The sequence below is a fragment of the Oncorhynchus masou genome, chromosome 32 (assembly GCF_036934945.1).
Source record: "Oncorhynchus masou masou isolate Uvic2021 chromosome 32, UVic_Omas_1.1, whole genome shotgun sequence".
NCBI lineage: Eukaryota > Metazoa > Chordata > Actinopteri > Salmoniformes > Salmonidae > Oncorhynchus > Oncorhynchus masou.
In genome coordinates this window covers 88,854,892-88,876,543 of record NC_088243.1, presented here as the reverse complement: position 1 = coordinate 88,876,543, position 21,652 = coordinate 88,854,892, and the positions used below count along the sequence as shown (strand labels likewise).

Genomic DNA, 21,652 nt, shown 5'->3' with positions numbered 1-21,652 from the left:
AGCCTCCTGTATTGTCTCCTCTGACCAGACTGTCATTAGAAACAGGAGCCTCCTATATTGTCTCCTCTGACCAGACTGTCATTAGAAACAGTAGCATCCTGTATTGTCTCCTCTGACCAGACTGTCATTAGAGACAGTAGCCTCCTGTATTGTCTCCTCTGACCAGACTGTCATTAGAAACAGTAGCCTCCTGTATTGTCTCCTCTGACCAGACTGTCATTAGAAACATGAGCCTCCTGTATTGTCTCCTCTGACCAGACTGTCATTAGAAACAGTAGCCTCCTGTATTGTCTCCTCTGACCAGACTGTCATTAGAGACAGGAGCCTCCTGTATTGTCTCCTCTGACCAGACTGTCATTAGAAACAGTAGCCTCCTGTATTGTCTCCTCTGACCAGACTGTCATTAGAAACAGTAGCCTCCTGTATTGTCTCCTCTGACCAGACTGTCATTAGAAACAGGAGCCTCCTGTATTGTCTCCTCTGACCAGACTGTCATTAGAAACAGTAGCCTCCTGTATTGTCTCCTCTGACCAGACTGTCATTAGAAACATGAGCCTCCTGTATTGTCTCCTCTGACCAGACTGTCATTAGAAACATGAGCCTCCTGTATTGTCTCCTCTGACCAGACTGTCATTAGAAACAGTAGCCTCCTGTATTGTCTCCTCTGACCAGACTGTCATTAGAAACAGTAGCCTCCTGTATTGTCTCCTCTGACCAGACTGTCATTAGAAACAGTAGCCTCCTGTATTGTCTCCTCTGACCAGACTGTCATTAGAAACATGAGCCTCCTGTATTGTCTCCTCTGACCAGACTGTCATTAGAAACAGGAGCCTCCTGTATTGTCTCCTCTGACCAGACTGTCATTAGAAACATGAGCCTCCTGTATTGTCTCCTCTGACCAGACTGTCATTAGAAACAGGAGCCTCCTGTATTGTCTCCTCTGACCAGACTGTCATTAGAAACAGTAGCCTCCTGTATTGTCTCCTCTGACCAGACTGTCATTAGAAACAGTAGCCTCCTGTATTGTCTCCTCTGACCAGACTGTCATTAGAAACAGTAGCCTCCTGTATTGTCTCCTCTGACCAGACTGTCATTAGAAACATGAGCCTCCTGTATTGTCTCCTCTGACCAGACTGTCATTAGAAACAGGAGCCTCCTGTATTGTCTCCTCTGACCAGACTGTCATTAGAAACATGAGCCTCCTGTATTGTCTCCTCTGACCAGACTGTCATTAGAAACAGTAGCCTCCTGTATTGTCTCCTCTGACCAGACTGTCATTAGAAACATGAGCCTCCTGTATTGTCTCCTCTGACCAGACTGTCATTAGAAACAGTAGCCTCCTGTATTGTCTCCTCTGACCAGACTGTCATTAGAAACAGTAGCCTCCTGTATTGTCTCCTCTGACCAGACTGTCATTAGAAACAGTAGCATCCTGTATTGTCTCCTCTGACCAGACTGTCATTAGAAACAGGAGCCTCCTGTATTGTCTCCTCTGACCAGACTGTCATTAGAAACAGTAGCCTCCTGTATTGTCTCCTCTGACCAGACTGTCATTAGAAACAGTAGCCTCCTGTATTGTCTCCTCTGACCAGACTTTCATTAGAAACAGGAGCCTCCTGTATTGTCTATATATATATATAGGTTTCTGTACAGCTCTTTGTGACATCTGCTGATGAATCACTAGAACGGGCATTCCTCTTCAAGTCTATGATTTTGTGATTGTAATTCTATGACCTGAACACCGGGCCTGAGCCTGTCGCTGTCCTATCAGCAACGCATCTTGACACGCGCTGCTGAAAAGTCACACCTTATTAAGACATTCCTAACCTGAAGAAGTCCCACCTTTCCACTCCTTTCCACTTACATTTTTCTCCTTATTTGTCCCCCTTGCTACCAAGTCTAGGTCCAAAAGGCTCCTTAACAGGCTCCTGGATGCTTTCCATTGCCCCACTTGGGTACGCCCAAATAAGGCCGCGTTTTTACCATCGTGATATTTGGCCACCAAACGGATAACTTGAAATAACATGATGTAGGTTAATTAATGAAATAATCCAAATAAAAATGTGTGATTATTTATTCGCCCTAGTCAGTTTAAGATGTAATTATCTGTTTTTATGCATGGGCTGTGGCTCAATCCACTGCATCCACCTCTGTCGCCCACCCCCTGTCTACTGTGGAAACATGACAGAGCTACAGAACTGGTGTCAGACCAGGAAACATCCCAAAAAAAATCTGTCATCTCTTTTTTTTTACCCCTTTTTCTCCCCAATTTCGTTGTGTCCAATTGTTTTAGTAGCTACTATCTTGTCTCATCGCTACAACTCCCGTACGGGCTCGGGAGAGACGAAGTTTGAAAGTCATGCGTCCCCCGATACACAACCCAACCAAGCAGCACTGCTTCTTTAAACACAGCGCTTCCAACCCGGAAAAAATCAGTCATCTCACGAAAACGTCTGTAGCGTCCACAGTCTGACCCAACCTGGTCTCATAGCACTTCGTATATTACTCTGTACTTAAATCCAAGACATCCATTTAGTGTATGTTATATTTCGTATGGCATGTATTAATTTCTTGATGTCCCATTTCATATGATATGTTACAAATTACAATTTGTACATTTAAGTTACAAATTCGCTAAACTTACTACAGTACCAGACAAAAGTTTGGACAAACCTACTCATTCAAGGGTTTTTCATTATTTTTTGCTATTTTCTACATTAAAGAATAATAGTGAAGACATCAAAACTACCAAATATGGAATCATGTAGCAACCAAAAAAGTGTTAAAGTCACTGGCTTACTGGTGCTCTTCCATGCCGTCCCTAGGAGGGCTGCGTCACTTGAGTAGGTTGAGTCACTGACGTGGTCTTCCTGTCTGGGTTGGCGCCCCCCCCCCCCCCCCCCTTGGGTTGTGCCGTGGTGGAGATCTTTGTGGGCTATACTCGGCCTAGTCTCAGGGTAGTAGGTTGGTGGTTGAATATATCCCTCTAGTGGTGTGGGGGCTGTGCTTTGGCAAAGTGGGTGGGGTTATATCCTGCCTGTTTGGCCCTGTCCGGGGGTATCATTGGATGGGTCCACAGTGTCTCCTGACGCCTCCTGTCTCAGCCTCCAGTATTTATGCTGCAGTAGTTTATGTGTCGGGGGGGGGGTAGGGTCAGTTTGTTATATCTGGAGTACTTCCCCTGTCTTATCCGGTGTCCTGTGTGAATTTAAGTATGCTCTCTCTAATTCTCTCTTTCTCTCTCTTGGAGGACCTGAGCCCCAGAACCATGCCTCAGGACTACCTGGCATGATGACTCATTTCTGTCCCCAGTCCACCTGGCCATGCTGCTGCTCCAGTTTCAACTGTTCTGCCTGCGGCTATGGAACCCTGACCTGTTCACCGGACGTGCTACCTGTCCCAGACCTGCTGTTTTCAACTCTCTAGAGACAGCAGGAGCGGTAGAGATGCTCTGAATGATCGGCTATGAAAAGCCAACTGACATTTACTCCTTAGGTGCTGACTTGTTGCACCCTCGACAACTACTGTGGTTATTATTTGACCATGCTGGTCATTTATGAACATTTGAACATCTTGGCCATGTTCTGTTATAATCTCCACCCGGCACAGCCAGAAGAGGACTGGCCACCCCTCATAGCCAGGTTCCTCTCTAGGTTTATTCCTAGGTTTTGTCCTTTCTAGGGAGTTTTACCTAGCCACCGTGCTTCTACACCTGCATTGCTTTGCTGTTTGGGGTTTTAGGCTGGGTTTCTGTACAGCACTTTGAGATATCAGCTGATATAAGAAGGGCTATATAAATACATTTGAAAAGATTTAAACAAATCAAAATATATTTTATATTTGAGATTCTTCAAAGTAGCCACCCTTTGCCTTGATGACTGCTTTGCACACTCTTGGCATTAGACGTGTGGAAATCTGTCCTTTGGTCTGATGAGTCCAAGTTTTAGATTGTTGTTTCCAATCTCTGTGTTTTTGTGAGACGCAGAGTAGTTGAACGGATGATCTCTGCATGTGTGGTTCCCACCGTGAAGCATGGAGGAGGAGGTGTGATGGTGTGGGGGTGCTTTGCTGGTGACGTCGGTTATTTATTTAGAATTCAAGGCTCATTTAACAAGCATATGGCTACCACAGCATTCTGCAGTGATACACCATCCCATCTGGTTTGCACTTAGTGGGACTATCATTTGTTTATCAACAGGACAATGACCAGACACACCTCCAGGCTGTGTAAGGGCTTTTTGACCAAGAAGGAGAGTGATAGAGTGCTGCATCAAATGACCTGGCCTCCACAATCACCCGACTTCAACCAAATTGAGATGGTTTGGGATGAGTGGACCACAGAATCCAAAGGAGATGATCGTGGACTTCAGTAAACAGTTGAGGGTGCACCACCCCCCCGCCCCCAACCTACATCGACAGAATGTGGAGAAGGTGGAAAGCTTCAAGTTACTTTGCGTAAACATCACTGACAAACTGAAATGGACCACCCACACAGACAGTGTGGAAAATAAGTGCAACAGAGTCTCTTCAACCTCAGGAGGCTAAAGAAATTTGTCACCTAAAACCCTCACAAACGGCATCTTTGTCACTTAATGTTTACATATCTGGCAGGACTCATCTCATGTGTATGTACTGTTTTCTATACTATTCTACTATATCTTATTCTGTTCCGCTCTGACATCGCTCGTCCATATGTAAAAAGAAACGTCCTCTCACTGTCAACTGTGTTTACTTTCAGCAAACTTAGAGTATAAATATTTGTATGAACATAAAAAGATTCAACAACTGAGACATAAACTGAACAAGTTCCACAGATGTTTGACTAACAGAAATGGAATAAAGTGTCCCTGAACAAAGGGGAGGTCAAAATCAAAAGTAGCAGTCAGTATCTGGTGTGGCCACCAGCTGCATTAAGTACTGCCGTGCATCTCCTCCTCATGGACTGCACCAGATATGCCAGTTCTTGCTGTGAGATGTTACACCCCACTCTTCCACCAAGGCACCTGCAAGTTCACTGACATTTCTGGGCGGAATGGCCCTAGCCCTCACCCTCCAATCCAACAGGTCCCAGACGTGCTCAATTGGATTGAGATCCGGACTCTTCGCTGGCCATGGCAGAACACTGACATTCCTGTCTTGCAGGAAATCAGCCATACCGCTCGTTCTGTGCGTGGTGGCATTGTAATGCTGGAGGGTCATATCATGATGAGCCTGCAGGAAGGGCACCACATGAGGGAGGAGGATGTCTTCCCTGTGACGCACAGCGTTGAGATTGCCTGCAATAACAACAAGCTCAGTCCGATGATGCTGTGACACACCGCCCCAGACCATGACGAACCTTCCACCTCCAAATCGATCCCGCTCCAGAGTACAGGCCTAGGTGTAACACTCATTCCTTCGACAATAAACGCAAATCCGACCATCACCCCTGGTGAGACAAAACCACAACTCGTCAGTGAAGAACACTTTTTGCCAGGACTGTCTGGTACAGCGACGGTGGGTTTGTGCCCATAGGTGACATTGTTGCCGGTGATGTCTGGTGAGTACCTGCCTTGCAACAGGCCTACAAGCCCTCAGTCCAGCCTCTCTCAGCCTATTGCGGACAGTCTGAGCACTGATGGAGGGATTGTGCGTTCCTGGTGTAACTCGGGCAGTTGTTGTTGCCATCATGTACCTGTCCCGCCAGTGTGATGTTCGGATGTACCGATCCTGTGCAGGTGTTGTTACACGTGGTCTGACACTGCGAGGACGATCAGCTGTCCATCCTGTCTCCCTCTAGTGCTGTCTTAGGCGTCTCACAGTACGGACATTGCAATTTATTGCCCTGGCCACATCTACAGTCCTCATGCCTCCTTGCAGCATGCCTAAGGCACATTCACGCAGATGAGCAGGGACCCTGGGCAGCTTTCTTTTGGTGTTTCTCAGCATCAGTAGAAAGGCCTCTTTAGTGTCCTAAGTTTTCATAACTGTGACCTTAATTGCCTACCGTCTGTAAGCTGTTAGTGTCTTAACGACCGTTCCACAGGTGCATGTTCATTAATTGTTTATGGTTCATTGAATAAGCATGGGAAACAGTGTTCAAACCCTTTACAATGAAGATCTGTGAAGTTATTTGGATTTTTATCTTTGAAAGACAGGGTCCTGAAAAAGGGACGTTTCTTTTTTTGCTGAGTTTCTATCGTCTTCTAGCCATCATTGATCCTTTTTTCATTTTCCATTGGTTTTGTCTTGTCTTCCCACACACCTGTTTTCAATCCCATTCATTACCTGTTGTGTATTTAACCCTCTGTTTCCCCTCATGTCTTTGTCAGTGTAGTGTGATTGCTGTATAGGTGCGCATCGGGGTCCTCGTACCCATGTTTGTTTGTTTATGTACATTTAGTGTTATGGAGCATACTCCGTGAACTTTATTAAAAGACTCCATTTTACACTCCATTTTACTCTCCTGCGCCTGACTTCCCTGCCACCTATTACACCTATGCATGACACTATGACCCCCAGATAACCCATACAACTTAATGGAGTATGGAGGTTGTTTTGTTTTGTTAAATTTGTGTTCAAAATATATATATATATATATATTTCCTGATTTTTCTTATATCTCCTAGATATAGGACAGACATTTCAAAACCATATTTCTTATTATTTATTTACTGACTGCTCTTTTCTTGCCATTTATGAATGTGTTATTCAAAACATTTCTAAGAGTAGGAGTAAAATGCCTCTATTCTCAGCACTTGAGACCAATTTTCCATCCTGAACCACCCTGTGATGTTCTCTAGAGCTCATTCTGAGGGAAAACTATATTTCTCCTTCCTTTGGCCGTTTTCTTCTTCTTCTTTCTCTCATTACCACCCTGTTCACCACCCTGTCACCACCCTGTTCACCACCCTGCTCACCACCCCGCTCACCACCCTGTTTACCACCCTGTTCACCACCCTGTTCACCACCCCGTTCACCACCCTGTCACCACCCTGTTCACCACCCTGCTCACCACCCTGCTCACCACCCCGTTTACCACCCTGCTCACCACCCTGTTCACCACCCTGTTCACCACCCTGCTCACCACCCTGCTCACCACCCTGTTCAAGACCCTGCTCACCACCCTGCTCACCACCCTGCTCACCACCCTGTTCACCAACCTGTTCACCACCCTGTTCGCCCCCCTGCTCGCCACCCTGCTCGCCACCCTGTTCACAACCCTGCTCACCACCCTGTTCACCACCCTGCTCACCACCCTGTTCACCACCCTGCTCACCGCCCTGCTCACCGCCCTGTTCACCGCACTGCTCACCGCCCTGTTCACCACCCTGTTCACCACCCTGCTCACCACCCTGTTCACCACCCTGTTCACCACCCCGCTCACCACCCCGCTCACCACCCTGTTTACCACCCCGTTCACCACCCCGTTCACCACCCTGTCACCACCCTGTTCACCACCCTGTTCACCACCCTGCTCACCACCCTGTTTACCACCCTGCTCACCACCCTGTTCACCGCCCTGCTCACCGCCCTGTTCACCGCACTGCTCACCGCCCTGTTCACCACCCTGCTCACCACCCTGTTCACCACCCTGCTCACCACCCTGTTCACCACCCTGCTCACCGCCCTGTTCACCGCACTGCTCACCGCCCTGTTCACCACCCTGCTCACCACCCTGTTCACCACCCTGCTCACCACCCTGTTCACCACCCTGCTCACCACCCTGTTCACCACCCTGCTCACCACCCTGCTCACCACCCTGTTCACCACCCTGCTCACCACCCTGTTCACCACCCTGTTCACCACCCTGCTCACCACCCTGTTCACCACCGTGCTCACCACCCCGCTCACCACCCCATTCATCTCCCTGTTCACCACCCTGTCACCACCCTGTTCACCGCCCTGCTCACCACCCTGTTCACCACCCTGCTCACCACCCTGTTCACCACCCTGCTCACCACCCTGTTCACCACCCTGCTCACCACCCTGCTCAACACCCTGCTCAACACCCTGCTCAACACCCTGCTCACCGCACTGTTCACCGCACTGCTCACCGCCCTGTTCACCACCCTGTTCACCACCGTGCTCACCACCCCGCTCACCACCCCGTTCATCTCCCTGTTCACCACCCTGTCACCACCCTGTTCACCGCCCTGCTCACCACCCTGTTCACCACCCTGCTCACCACCCTGTTCACCACCCTGCTCACCACCCTGTTCACCACCCTGCTCACCACCCTGCTCAACACCCTGCTCAACACCCTGCTCAACACCCTGCTCACCGCCCTGTTCACCGCACTGCTCACCGCCCTGTTCACCACCCTGCTCACCACCCTGTTCACCACCCTGCTCACCACCCTGCTCACCACCCTGTTCACCACCCTGCTCACCACCCTGTTCACCACCCTGCTCACCACCCTGCTCACCACCCTGTTCACCACCCTGTTCACCACCCTGTTAACCACCCTGTTCACCACCCTGTTCACCACCCTGCTCACCACCCTGTTCACCACCCTGCTCACCACCCTGTTCACCACCCTGTTCACCACCCTGCTCACCACCCCGTTCATCTCCCTGTTCACCACCCTGTCACCACCCTGTTCACCGCCCTGCTCACCACCCTGTTCACCACCCTGCTCACCACCCTGTTCACCACCCTGCTCACCACCCTGTTCACCACCCTGCTCACCACCCTGCTCACCACCCTGCTCACCACCCTGTTCACCACCCTGCTCACCACCCTGTTCACCGCCCTGCTCACCACCCTGTTCACCACCCTGCTCACCACCCTGTTCACCACCCTGCTCACCACCCTGTTCACCACCCTGTTCACCACCCTGCTCACCACCCTGTTCACCACCCTGCTCACCATCCTGTTCACCACCCTGTTCACCACCCCGCTCACCATCCCGCTCACCACCCTGTTTACCACCCCGTTCACCACCCCGTTCACCACCCTGTCACCACCCTGTTCACCACCCTGTTCACCACCCTGCTCACCACCCTGTTTACCACCCTGCTCACCACCCTGTGCACCACCCTGTGCACCACCCTGTTCACCACCCTGCTCACCACCCTGTTCACCACCCTGCTCACCACCCTGTTCACCACCCTGTTCACCACCCTGCTCACCACCCTGTTCACCACCCTGCTCACCACCCTGTTCACCACCCTGCTCACCACCCTGTTCACCACCCTGTTCACCACCCTGCTCACCACCCTGTTCACCACCCTGCTCACCACCCTGCTCACCACCCTGTTCACCACCCTGTTCACCACCCTGCTCACCACCCCGCTCACCACCCCGTTCACCTGCCTGTTCACCACCCTGCTCACCACCCCGCTCACCACCCCGTTCACCTGCCTGTTCACCACCCTGTCACCACCCTGTTCACCGCCCTGCTCACCACCCTGTTCACCACCCTGCTCACCACCCTGTTCACCACCCTGCTCACCACCCTGTTCACCACCCTGCTCACCACCCTGTTCACCACCCTGTTCACCACCCTGTTAACCACCCTGTTCACCACCCTGTTCACCACCCTGCTCACCACCCTGTTCACCACCCTGCTCACCACCCTGTTCACCACCCTGTTCACCACCCTGCTCACCACCCCGTTCATCTCCCTGTTCACCACCCTGTCACCACCCTGTTCACCGCCCTGCTCACCACCCTGTTCACCACCCTGCTCACCACCCTGTTCACCACCCTGCTCACCACCCTGTTCACCACCCTGCTCACCACCCTGCTCACCACCCTGCTCACCACCCTGTTCACCACCCTGCTCACCACCCTGTTCACCGCCCTGCTCACCACCCTGTTCACCACCCTGCTCACCACCCTGTTCACCACCCTGCTCACCACCCTGTTCACCACCCTGTTCACCACCCTGCTCACCACCCTGTTCACCACCCTGCTCACCATCCTGTTCACCACCCTGTTCACCACCCCGCTCACCATCCCGCTCACCACCCTGTTTACCACCCCGTTCACCACCCCGTTCACCACCCTGTCACCACCCTGTTCACCACCCTGTTCACCACCCTGCTCACCACCCTGTTTACCACCCTGCTCACCACCCTGTGCACCACCCTGTGCACCACCCTGTTCACCACCCTGCTCACCACCCTGTTCACCACCCTGCTCACCACCCTGTTCACCACCCTGTTCACCACCCTGCTCACCACCCTGTTCACCACCCTGCTCACCACCCTGTTCACCACCCTGTTCACCACCCTGCTCACCACCCTGTTCACCACCCTGTTCACCACCCTGCTCACCACCCTGTTCACCACCCTGCTCACCACCCTGCTCACCACCCTGTTCACCACCCTGTTCACCACCCTGCTCACCACCCCGCTCACCACCCCGTTCACCTGCCTGTTCACCACCCTGCTCACCACCCCGCTCACCACCCCGTTCACCTGCCTGTTCACCACCCTGTCACCACCCTGTTCACCGCCCTGCTCACCACCCTGTTCACCACCCTGCTCACCACCCTGTTCACCACCCTGCTCACCACCCTGTTCACCACCCTGCTCACCACCCTGCTCAAAACCCTGTTCACCACCCTGTTCACCACCCTGCTCACCACCCTGTTCACCACCCTGCTCACCACCCTGCTCAACACCCTGCTCACCACCCTGTTCACCACCCTGTTCACCACCCTGCTCACCACCCTGTTCACCACCCTGTTCACCACCCTGCTCACCGCCCTGTTCACCGCCCTGCTCACCACCCTGTTCACCACCCTGCTCACCACCCTGCTCACCACCCTGCTCAACACCCTGCTCACCACCCTGTTCACCACCCTGCTCACCACCCTGCTCAACACCCTGTTCACCACCCTGTTCACCACCCTGCTCACCACCCTGTTCACCACCCTGCTCACCGCCCTGTTCACCGCACTGCTCACCGCCCTGTTCACCACCCTGCTCACCACCCTGTTCACCACCCTGCTCACCACCCTGTTCACCACCCTGCTCACCGCCCTGTTCACCGCACTGCTCACCGCCCTGTTCACCACCCTGCTCACCACCCTGTTCACCACCCTGCTCACCACCCTGTTCACCACCCTGCTCACCACCCTGTTCACCACCCTGCTCACCACCCTGCTCACCACCCTGTTCACCACCCTGCTCACCACCCTGTTCACCACCCTGTTCACCACCCTGCTCACCACCCTGTTCACCACCGTGCTCACCACCCCGCTCACCACCCCGTTCATCTCCCTGTTCACCACCCTGTCACCACCCTGTTCACCGCCCTGCTCACCACCCTGTTCACCACCCTGCTCACCACCCTGTTCACCACCCTGCTCACCACCCTGTTCACCACCCTGCTCACCACCCTGCTCAACACCCTGCTCAACACCCTGCTCAACACCCTGCTCACCGCCCTGTTCACCGCACTGCTCACCGCCCTGTTCACCACCCTGTTCACCACCGTGCTCACCACCCCGCTCACCACCCCGTTCATCTCCCTGTTCACCACCCTGTCACCACCCTGTTCACCGCCCTGCTCACCACCCTGTTCACCACCCTGCTCACCACCCTGTTCACCACCCTGCTCACCACCCTGTTCACCACCCTGCTCACCACCCTGCTCAACACCCTGCTCAACACCCTGCTCAACACCCTGCTCACCGCCCTGTTCACCGCACTGCTCACCGCCCTGTTCACCACCCTGCTCACCACCCTGTTCACCACCCTGCTCACCACCCTGCTCACCACCCTGTTCACCACCCTGCTCACCACCCTGTTCACCACCCTGCTCACCACCCTGCTCACCACCCTGTTCACCACCCTGCTCACCACCCTGTTCACCACCCTGTTCACCACCCTGTTAACCACCCTGTTCACCACCCTGTTCACCACCCTGCTCACCACCCTGTTCACCACCCTGCTCACCACCCTGTTCACCACCCTGTTCACCACCCTGCTCACCACCCCGTTCATCTCCCTGTTCACCACCCTGTCACCACCCTGTTCACCGCCCTGCTCACCACCCTGTTCACCACCCTGCTCACCACCCTGTTCACCACCCTGCTCACCACCCTGTTCACCACCCTGCTCACCACCCTGCTCACCACCCTGTTCACCACCCTGCTCACCACCCTGTTCACCGCCCTGCTCACCACCCTGTTCACCACCCTGCTCACCACCCTGTTCACCACCCTGCTCACCACCCTGTTCACCACCCTGTTCACCACCCTGCTCACCACCCTGTTCACCACCCTGCTCACCATCCTGTTCACCACCCTGTTCACCACCCCGCTCACCATCCCGCTCACCACCCTGTTTACCACCCCGTTCACCACCCCGTTCACCACCCTGTCACCACCCTGTTCACCACCCTGTTCACCACCCTGCTCACCACCCTGTTTACCACCCTGCTCACCACCCTGTGCACCACCCTGTGCACCACCCTGTTCACCACCCTGCTCAACACCCTGCTCACCACCCTGTTCACCACCCTGTTCACCACCCTGCTCACCACCCTGTTCACCACCCTGTTCACCACCCTGCTCACCGCCCTGTTCACCGCCCTGCTCACCACCCTGTTCACCACCCTGCTCACCACCCTGCTCACCACCCTGCTCAACACCCTGCTCACCACCCTGTTCACCACCCTGCTCACCACCCTGCTCACCACCCTGCTCAACACCCTGTTCACCACCCTGTTCACCACCCTGCTCACCACCCTGTTCACCACCCTGCTCACCGCCCTGTTCACCGCCCTGCTCACCACCCTGTTCACCACCCTGCTCACCACCCTGCTCAACACCCTGCTCACCACCCTGTTCACCACCCTGTTCACCACCCTGCTCACCACCCTGTTCACCGCCCTGCTCACCACCCTGTTCACCACCCTGCTCACCACCCTGCTCAACACCCTGCTCACCACCCTGTTCACCACCCTGTTCACCACCCTGCTCACCACCCTGTTCACCACCCTGCTCACCACCCTGCTCACCACCCTGTTCACCACCGTGCTCACCACCCTGCTCACCACCCTGTTCACCACCCTGTTCACCACCCTGCTCACCACCCTGTTCACCACCCTGTTCACCACCCTGCTCACCACCCTGTTCACCACCCTGCTCACCACCCCGCTCACCACCCCGTTCATCTCCCTGTTCACCACCCTGTCACCACCCTGTTCACCGCCCTGCTCACCACCCTGTTCACCACCCTGCTCACCACCCTGTTCACCACCCTGCTCACCACCCTGTTCACCACCCTGCTCACCACCCTGCTCAACACCCTGCTCAACACCCTGCTCAACACCCTGCTCACCGCCCTGTTCACCGCACTGCTCACCGCCCTGTTCACCACCCTGCTCACCACCCTGTTCACCACCCTGCTCACCACCCTGCTCACCACCCTGTTCACCACCCTGCTCACCACCCTGTTCACCACCCTGCTCACCACCCTGTTCACCACCCTGCTCACCACCCTGTTCACCACCCTGTTCACCACCCTGCTCACCACCCTGTTCACCACCCTGCTCACCACCCTGTTCACCACCCTGTTCACCACCCTGCTCACCACCCTGTTCACCACCCTGTTCACCACCCTGCTCACCACCCTGTTCACCACCCTGCTCACCACCCTGCTCACCACCCTGTTCACCACCCTGTTCACCACCCTGCTCACCACCCCGCTCACCACCCCGTTCACCTGCCTGTTCACCACCCTGCTCACCACCCCGCTCACCACCCCGTTCACCTGCCTGTTCACCACCCTGTCACCACCCTGTTCACCGCCCTGCTCACCACCCTGTTCACCACCCTGCTCACCACCCTGTTCACCGCCCTGCTCACCACCCTGTTCACCACCCTGCTCACCACCCTGCTCAACACCCTGTTCACCACCCTGTTCACCACCCTGCTCACCACCCTGTTCACCACCCTGTTCACCACCCTGCTCACCACCCTGTTCACCACCCTGCTCACCACCCTGCTCACCACCCTGTTCACCACCCTGTTCACCACCCTGCTCACCACCCCGCTCACCACCCCGTTCACCTGCCTGTTCACCACCCTGCTCACCACCCCGCTCACCACCCCGTTCACCTGCCTGTTCACCACCCTGTCACCACCCTGTTCACCGCCCTGCTCACCACCCTGTTCACCACCCTGCTCACCACCCTGTTCACCACCCTGCTCACCACCCTGTTCACCACCCTGCTCACCACCCTGCTCAAAACCCTGTTCACCACCCTGTTCACCACCCTGCTCACCACCCTGTTCACCACCCTGCTCACCACCCTGCTCAACACCCTGCTCACCACCCTGTTCACCACCCTGTTCACCACCCTGCTCACCACCCTGTTCACCACCCTGTTCACCACCCTGCTCACCGCCCTGTTCACCGCCCTGCTCACCACCCTGTTCACCACCCTGCTCACCACCCTGCTCACCACCCTGCTCAACACCCTGCTCACCACCCTGTTCACCACCCTGCTCACCACCCTGCTCAACACCCTGTTCACCACCCTGTTCACCACCCTGCTCACCACCCTGTTCACCACCCTGCTCACCGCCCTGTTCACCGCCCTGCTCACCACCCTGTTCACCACCCTGCTCACCACCCTGCTCAACACCCTGCTCACCACCCTGTTCACCACCCTGTTCACCACCCTGCTCACCGCCCTGTTCACCGCCCTGCTCACCACCCTGTTCACCACCCTGCTCACCACCCTGCTCAACACCCTGCTCACCACCCTGTTCACCACCCTGTTCACCACCCTGCTCACCACCCTGTTCACCACCCTGCTCACCACCCTGCTCACCACCCTGTTCACCACCGTGCTCACCACCCTGCTCACCACCCTGTTCACCACCCTGTTCACCACCCTGCTCACCACCCTGTTCACCACCCTGTTCACCACCCTGCTCACCACCCTGTTCACCACCCTGCTCACCACCCCGCTCACCACCCCGTTCATCTCCCTGTTCACCACCCTGTCACCACCCTGTTCACCGCCCTGCTCACCACCCTGTTCACCACCCTGCTCACCACCCTGTTCACCACCCTGCTCACCACCCTGTTCACCACCCTGCTCACCACCCTGCTCAACACCCTGCTCAACACCCTGCTCAACACCCTGCTCACCGCCCTGTTCACCGCACTGCTCACCGCCCTGTTCACCACCCTGCTCACCACCCTGTTCACCACCCTGCTCACCACCCTGCTCACCACCCTGTTCACCACCCTGCTCACCACCCTGTTCACCACCCTGCTCACCACCCTGTTCACCACCCTGCTCACCACCCTGTTCACCACCCTGTTCACCACCCTGCTCACCACCCTGTTCACCACCCTGCTCACCACCCTGTTCACCACCCTGTTCACCACCCTGCTCACCACCCTGTTCACCACCCTGTTCACCACCCTGCTCACCACCCTGTTCACCACCCTGCTCACCACCCTGCTCACCACCCTGTTCACCACCCTGTTCACCACCCTGCTCACCACCCCGCTCACCACCCCGTTCACCTGCCTGTTCACCACCCTGCTCACCACCCCGCTCACCACCCCGTTCACCTGCCTGTTCACCACCCTGTCACCACCCTGTTCACCGCCCTGCTCACCACCCTGTTCACCACCCTGCTCACCACCCTGTTCACCACCCTGCTCACCACCCTGTTCACCACCCTGCTCACCACCCTGCTCAAAACCCTGTTCACCACCCTGTTCACCACCCTGCTCACCACCCTGTTCACCACCCTGCTCACCACCCTGCTCAACACCCTGCTCACCACCCTGTTCACCACCCTGTTCACCACCCTGCTCACCACCCTGTTCACCACCCTGTTCACCACCCTGCTCACCGCCCTGTTCACCGCCCTGCTCACCACCCTGTTCACCACCCTGCTCACCACCCTGCTCACCACCCTGCTCAACACCCTGCTCACCACCCTGTTCACCACCCTGCTCACCACCCTGTTCACCGCCCTGCTCACCACCCTGTTCACCACCCTGCTCACCACCCTGCTCAACACCCTGCTCACCACCCTGCTCAACACCCTGCTCACCACCCTGTTCACCACCCTGTTCACCACCCTGTTCACCACCCTGCTCACCACCCTGCTCAACACCCTGCTCACCACCCTGTTCACCACCCTGCTCACCGCCCTGTTCACCGCCCTGCTCACCACCCTGTTCACCACCCTGCTCACCACCCTGCTCACCACCCTGCTCACCACCGTTTTCACCACCCTGCTCACCACCCTGCTCACCACCCTGTTCACCACCCTGCTCACCACCCTGCTCACCACCCTGCTCACTCCTCACGGAATTACAAGTCTGTCATATTGACTGACCGCACCCGGCCAGGAACTCTCCTTTGTCCACCATTACGTCATTCACAATGTCTGTGTCTCAAACGGCATCCTATTCCCTATAAAGTGCACTACTTTTGACCCGGGAGCCACAGGGGATAGGGTGCCATTTGGGCTGTAACCTAACCCTCACTCCAATACCTCACCACCAGACTATGCTGCACAACACAGCAGAACAACTATAAGGAAAGGTAGACATAACACACCTGAAGGCAGTAAATCACAAGGATAGGATCTGTGGAAGAGCCTGGACATAGACAGGGAACACAGAACTAATCAAGGATAGGATCTGTGGAAGAGCTTAGACATAGACAGGGAACACAGAACTGATCAAGGATAGGATCTGTGGAAGAGCCTGGACATAGACAGGGAACACAGAACTAATCAAGGATAGGATCTGTGGAAGAGCCTGGACATAGACAGGGAACACAGAACTAATCAAGGATAGGATCTGTGGAAGAGCCTGGACATAGACAGGAACACAGAACTAATCAAGGATAGGATCTGTGGAAGAGCCTGGACATAGACAGGGAACACAGAACTAATCAAGGATAGGATCTGTGGAAGAGCCTGGACATAGACAGGGAACGCAGAACTAATCAAGGATAGGATCTGTGGAAGAGCCTGGACATAGACAGGGAACACAGAACTAATCAAGGATAGGATCTGTGGAAGAGCCTGGACATAGACAGGGAGCACATAACTAATCAAGGATAGGATCTGTGGAGGAGCCTGGACATAGACAGGGAACACAGAACTGATCAAGGATAGGATCTGTGGAGGAGCCTGGACATAGACAGGGAACACAGAACTGATCAAGGATAGGATCTGTGGAAGAGCCTGGACATAGACAGGGAGCACATAACTAATCAAGGATAGGATCTGTGGAAGAGCCTGGACATAGACAGGGAACACAGAACTAATCAAGGATAGGATCTGTGGAAGAGCCTGGACATAGACAGGGAACACAGAACTAATCAAGGATAGGATCTGTGGAGGAGCCTGGACATGCACAGGGAAGACGACAAGTATCCCTGTGACTGCCGTGTTCAGTCACAGTCACATCCCCCCTCACAAATCAGATGTACAGCAACATACAGTTCACTGTCAGACACACCGAACACGGACATGTTTTCTCCACTAATAGAAATCACTATGGCAGTCTCACAAATAATACTCAATTAGTGCACTACTTTTGGCCACGACCCAAGTGGTGCACTATGGAAGGAATAGGGTACCATTTTGAGTAACAACCTAGCGGTCAGGTGGGCCGATAGATTGCCCACATAGAGCACTTAGAGGGGCCTATACCCTCTGCTGTTTGTGTTCCATGATGATTCAATATATCACACACCTTACCTCCGGGGTCAACCAACCAGAGACCAACTACAGAATACCAAGGGTATGTTTTTATACACAACCCCTTCAGGTTGAGTGGAGGGTCTGATTAATCACTGCACATCGTTCTCTGCTCAGCGGACCATCACCAGGCTAATTACAGGTAATAGATGATGTGTGGGTCAGATGGATGGATAGAGTACAGACAGTCCTCAGGGTCTTCTGTTCTGACTAGAACCTGGCTCTAGAACCTGGCCTTAGAACCTGGCCCTAGAAACTGGCCTTAGAACCTGGCCCTAGAAACTGGCCTTAGAACCTGGCCCTAGAAACTGGCCTTAGAACCTGGCCCTAGAACCTGGCCTTAGAACCTGGCCCTATAACCTGAGAAACCTTAGCTCTGGAATAAATCTACCTATTTTCCCCCTTTCTCTGTGTCCATCATTCTCTCTTTCTCCCTCTCATTCTCTCTTTCCATACTCTCTCTCTCCCTACTTCTATCTCTCTTTTCATCATTCTCTCTTTCTCCCTCTCATTCTCTCTTTCCATACTCTCTCTCTCCCTACCTTTCTCTCTCTTTCCCTCTCTCTCTCTTTCCATACTCTTTCTTTCTCTCTCTTTTTTTCCCTCTCTCTCTCTCTTTCCCTCTTTCCCTCTCTATCGGTCTTGATCACTGCAGCCATCAGAATGTTGACTTTGGACCTGGGAGTGAAAATGAACACTGAGAAAGCAGCTGACGTCCCCTTAAACTCCCCCTCCCCCCTCACTATCCCTCTACACCCCACCCTACCCCCTCACTATCCCTCTACACCCCCCCTACCCCCTCACTATCCCTCTACACCCCCCATCCCCACACTATCCCTCTACACCCCCCACCCCCTCACTATCCCTCTACACCCCCCCCACCCCCTCACTATCCCTCTACACCCCCTACCCCCTCACTATCCCTCTACACCCCCCCCCCTACCCCCTCACTATCCCTCTACACCCCCCTACCCCCTCACTATCGCTCTACACCCCCCATCCCCTCACTATCCCTCTACACCCCCCCACCCCACTGCCCCTCTACAACCCCCCGTCCCCCCACTGCCCCTCTACACCCCCCCCCCCACTGCCCCTCAACGACCACCCCCACTATCCCTCTACAATCTCCCCCCCACTATCCCTCTACACCCCCCTCTCTCTCTGTAGTCTAGTTGACATTCATCCGTCCTGTTTGGGTTAGCAGTCATCTCTGGGGCTTTCTCATGTCTCTCTGTAGTCTAGTTGACATTCATCCGTCCTGTTTGGGTTAGCAGTCATCTCTGGGGCTTTCTCATGTCTCTCTGTAGTCTAGTTGACATTCATCCGTCCTGTTTGGGTTAGCAGTCATCTCTGGGGTTTTCTCATGTCTCTCTGTAGTCTAGACGCTGCTTGATGTGAGGTTTTTGACTGACGTTTGCCTGATGTTGACAGATCACTATTCCACACAGCCTTTAAGTAGTTCTATAGTATCAGAACAGTAACAGTAGTCGTATAATATAGTAGTTTAACTACTGAGTCTTAAAAACACAACTACCACACAGCTCAGCCACCCACATGTTAACCTGCCTGCCTTCCTGGCTCGGTCTGGCTCCATTTACTGAAATTAGTTTACAGAACATTTACCCTACCAGATGTGAGATCGTTAGGCCATTATTTACAGTAGGGATACAACGGCCTCTATCAGCAGCAGCTGTGAGTGTGTGTGTGTGTGTGTGTGTGTGTGTGTGTGTGTGTGTGTGTGTGTGTGTGTGTGTGTGTGTGTGTGTGTGTGTGTGTGTGTGTGTGTGTGTGTGTGTGTGTGTGTGTGTGTCTTGTTCCTCTGCTGAAGCAACATCTCCTCCTCTAAAGTGTATTATCCCATGAGACGTGTTCCAATTTGTAAACAGCACTGACCTCCAACCATCGTTGGTAATGAATCATATTTGATCTCTCTATGAGGACACTGTGCTTCTAAGAAAACTGGCTATGACACCTACATAATGACACCTACATAAAAACTAGGTATGACACCTACATAATGACACCTACATAATGACACCTCCATCATGACACCTACATAATGACACCTACATAATGACACCTACATAATGACACCTACATCAAAACTGGTTATGACATCTACATAATGACACCTACATAATGACATCTACATAATGACACCTACATAATGACACCTACATAATGACACCTACATCAAAACTGGCTATGATACCTACATAATGACACCTACATAATGACACCTACATCAAAACTGTCTATGACACCTACATAATGACACCTACATAATGACACCTACATAATGACATCTACATAATGATACCTACATAATGACACCTACATAATGACACCTACATCAAAACTGTCTATGACACCTACATAATGACACCTACATAATGACACCTCCATAATGACACCTACATAATGACACCTACATAAAAACTGGTTATGACACCTACATAATGACACCTCCATAATGACACCTCCATAATGACACCTACATAATGACACCTACATCAAAACTGGTTATGACACCTACATAATGACACCTACATAATGACACCTACATAATGACACCTACATCAAAACTGGCTATGATACCTACATAATGACACCTACATAAAAACACCTACATCAAAACTGGTTATGACACCTACATAATGATACCTACATAATGACACCTACATAATGACACCTACATCAAAACTGGTTATGACACCTACATAATGACACCTACATAATGACACCTCCATAATGACACCTACATAATGACACCTACATCAAAACTGGTTATGACACCTACATAATGACACCTACATAATGACACCTACATAAAAACACCTACATAAAAACTGGTTATGACACCTACATAATGACACCTACATAATGACACCTACATAATGACACCTACATAATGACACCTACATCAAAACTGGTTATGACACCTACATAATGACACCTACATAATGACACCTACATAAAAACTGGCTATGACACCTACATAATGACACCTACATAAAAACTGGCTATGACACCTACATAATGACACCTACATAATGACACCTCCATCAAAACTGGTTATGACACCTACATAATGACACCTACATAATGACACCTACATCAAAACTGGTTATGACACCTACATAATGACACCTACATAAAAACTGGCTATGACACCTACATAATGACACCTACATAATGACACCTACATCAAAACTGGCTATGACACCTACATAATGACACCTACATAATGACACCTACATAATGACACCTACATAATGACACCTACATCAAAACTGGTTATGACACCTACATAATGACACCTACATAATGACACCTACATAAAAACTGGCTATGACACCTACATAATGACACCTACATCAAAACTGGTTATGACACCTACATAATGACACCTACATAATGACACCTACATAAAAACTGGCTATGACACCTACATAATGACACCTACATAATGACACCTCCATAATGACACCTACATCAAAACTGGTTATGACACCTACATAATGACACCTACATAATGACACCTACATAAAAACTGGCTATGACACCTACATAATGACACCTACATAAAAACTGGCTATGACACCTACAGTGCCTTGCGAAATTTTTCAGCCCCCTTGAACTTTGCGACCTTTTGCCACATTTCAGGCTTCAAACATAAAGATATAAAACTGTATTTTTTTGTGAAGAATCAACAACAAGTGGGACACAATCATGAAGTGCAACGACATTTATTGGATATTTCAAACTTTTTTAACAAATCAAAAACTGAAAAATTGGGCGTGCAAAATTATTCAGCCCCTTTACTTTCAGTGCAGCAAACTCTCTCCAGAAGTTCAGTGAGGATCTCTGAATGATCCAATGTTGACCTAAATGACTAATGATGATAAATACAATCCACCTGTGTGTAATCAAGTCTCCGTATAAATGCACCTGCACTGTGAT

The 21,652-nt window shown here is 52.7% G+C and overlaps 1 pseudogene; it reads left to right on the top strand.

Moving 5' to 3' along the window:
- Window positions 1-4,326: 4,326 nt before the first annotated feature.
- Window positions 4,327-19,071, top strand: LOC135527288 (uncharacterized; annotated as a pseudogene).
- The last annotated feature ends 2,581 nt before the right edge of the window (window positions 19,072-21,652 follow it).